Genomic DNA, 2,876 nt, shown 5'->3' with positions numbered 1-2,876 from the left:
CGCCCAAATATTATAAGATCCTCGCTCGGCGACTCATTTATTCTCGGTAATGCGGCACTTCGAGCCTCGGTGGCGAGTCCGGCGTCTTGATATCGTTGTTTCCAAGTAGTACGCCATCGACAGAAAACTCGAGGCCCGCCGGCCCCGGAGAACTTGCCGTAATTACGCCCGTCTTAAAGATCCCGAGGTTACCGAAACGCCGTGAGGCGTGAGGACCGGGATTATCGTGTCCTCCCGCTCGGATGGTCGGCTACAGTCAATTTATATCGCGTATTGTGTCTTTTCGTTGGTATCGCGTATTGTATTGTTCGAGTATTGCGTATCGAGATTCGCTTGTATCGCGTTTGTATCTTTGCGTATCGTCTCGTTGTGTCGCGAAGGGTACCGTTATCCATGCCGAGAGAGATTTTGCGTGTCGCATCGTTTTGCGTTGGATCGTGTCGATCCGGGTTTTTCGAGTACGGTAACGATTTCGTGTGAGCATCGTTACGTTGCGGTATCAAGTGTGCGGTAACGATTTCGTGTTCCGGCTTTTGCATATCGTATCGTGGTTGCGTGGCGGTCGCAGGTCGTCGCGGTAGCGTCCGACGGCGATCTGTCCTCCTCCCGGTGACATCTTCGCTTTCGGTTCGGGTACGTGTAGATTGTCGAGGAGTCGTGTATGTTGTATAGCGCGTGGCTCGCGGGAACCGTCCACCCGCTCAGATCAGCCAAAAAGGGAATCGGGAGTTAACGCCGCGACCGGTACGTGAGATTTCGACCGTGCGTTCGGTTCTCCTAATGGTGTCGCGTGCGCAAGAATGGCCGAACCTTAATGAATGCTGTTCCGCTTTAAAGCCTACGCTCAAGCCTGTATTTGTTTATTGATACCATTGTTACTACTAGTCTGTGGATATTCTCAATATATTTGTTACTTATTACTTTTATGTGATTTATTGCTAAGCCTCTCGCTCACGACCTCTTCTTCTCCAGAACTTTATAAAATGCGATCCTCGCCCGTGTAGATTACCGAGGAGCTAGCACGTTACCGTTTCGCGTTTTTTGTCTCGATTGGTGCAAGTCGCACCTGGCGCCCAATATTCCCGGTTACCGGGAGCCGTGTTTAACGACACGTGCTCTTCGCGAAGGCATACCGTATTATATTATCTTGGTGCTTCCGAGAAGTCCGAATTATATGATAGCGTTACCGTCTAACTGCGCGTGACTCCCCGCGACCACGGCGGATTGCGGGCTAGCACGACTTGACGTCGCAAATTATATCATGAATCTAGTCCCTTATAAGGAACGCAATTGTGTCTTTCTTTCAGAAACTTTAATTTATCTACTTTACTTCTTGAATTCCTCAGTTTCCTGAATTTACAAAACTTTGGTCTTGCGAATTTAAAATCTATTTGGAATCTCACGAAGTCGTATCAGTCTGCTATACAAAACAATCCATGATCAGTCTCCCATGTTTACGCTGTCGCTATTTTGTTTTGAAGAAGATTCTCCTTACTAAAGTTTCATGTTCCGAATATTAGTACTTGCGTTCAACTCAAAGAAGGACTGTATCATGGATGAAGAAAATGTAGCCGTGCCGCAGGAATTGGCTGCGTTACTAGATCACTACCCAATTTCTACATTCAATTTGTATGTACCTGAACTCGAAAGGGTTATCAATGGTAAATGATACATTTCATCACACTAATAATTTTGCATTCAAAAGAATCGCTATCCTTTATTGTACTTTAATGCATTGATTATTCTGTGCTGCTGTACAGTTCTGGAACGCGGATTGAGGATGAATTTCCGAGAAGTGACGGTCGACTGGATAGAGTGTCCTAATCTGCGCGAGTGTGGCTTCGTCGCACCAGGTGAAGAAATCCCCACAGAGTTCTCCAATGCGGTCAGAGAACTATAATGCTCTTATCATGTTTTATAGGTCTATGCGGCAATACTGCGCTCCTCAAAATCGGCAGCCTGCAGTATTTATTCCCGACGCCACGGCTGAATAAAGTATATAACTTTAAAAATCTTTTGGGTCAACTTACGAATCGACACAACTTTATGTAAAGTGATAACGCAAATGTTTCGTGCGAGAACGTCATGACTGGCCTAGCCATCTATCGGTCGCTTGGTGAATTAGAGACGGGAAACGGGAAGGCGATTTCACTCTAACAAGTTAGAATGAAGTTTAGTGCGCTAACGATTTCACTTTAAAAATAAGAGTAAAATCTTCACTTTTTAACTTAAAGTGAATGAAATCACTCTATTAGATTGAATATTTACTCCATAGGAGTGAACTGGTCAATAACTCTATGATTCGAGTGAAAATGTCACTCCAAAAATTTTAGAGAGTACGCAATATCTTTTTATCTTTCAATTCTGACAGAATCCGAAGTACATAACGAAATATCACCATGAATCTTGATTGGCTTTGCTAGTCGACCCCATCACAAGTGCTCATCTGTCATTATCGCGCTTAAGTTTTATATCATGTAAAGTGTCTCATTACTTTTTAAATTATTTAGTTGTTTAATTAAAAATGCCTTTTACTTTTGTGTTTAAACTGATCTAAATTTACTAATCAAGCTCGATGTTTCACTTTCATCTCTGACAAGTGTTGCCGCAGCTCTATGCGAATTTCATATTCTCACCAGCAAGTCCTACTGATGGATTAATGGAAATCCAGAATGAGAGTATACCGCCTTATGGTCTCGAGAAGGGAATAGTTGTTGGCGTTATCTTCGTGAGATCAATACAACGTGCACCATACAAGGCAATTTTTTCTTAGGACCTGGAAAAGTCTTCAAGATAACGGCACGTTATCGCACCGGACTGCTGGATTTTGTATCCGCAATACAGATACTCCTGCCACTCATGAGGAACGAAGGGGA

This window comes from Ooceraea biroi, chromosome 12, assembly GCF_003672135.1.
Source record: "Ooceraea biroi isolate clonal line C1 chromosome 12, Obir_v5.4, whole genome shotgun sequence".
NCBI classification, from domain to species: domain Eukaryota; kingdom Metazoa; phylum Arthropoda; class Insecta; order Hymenoptera; family Formicidae; genus Ooceraea; species Ooceraea biroi.
This window is presented reverse-complemented; position numbering follows the sequence as displayed.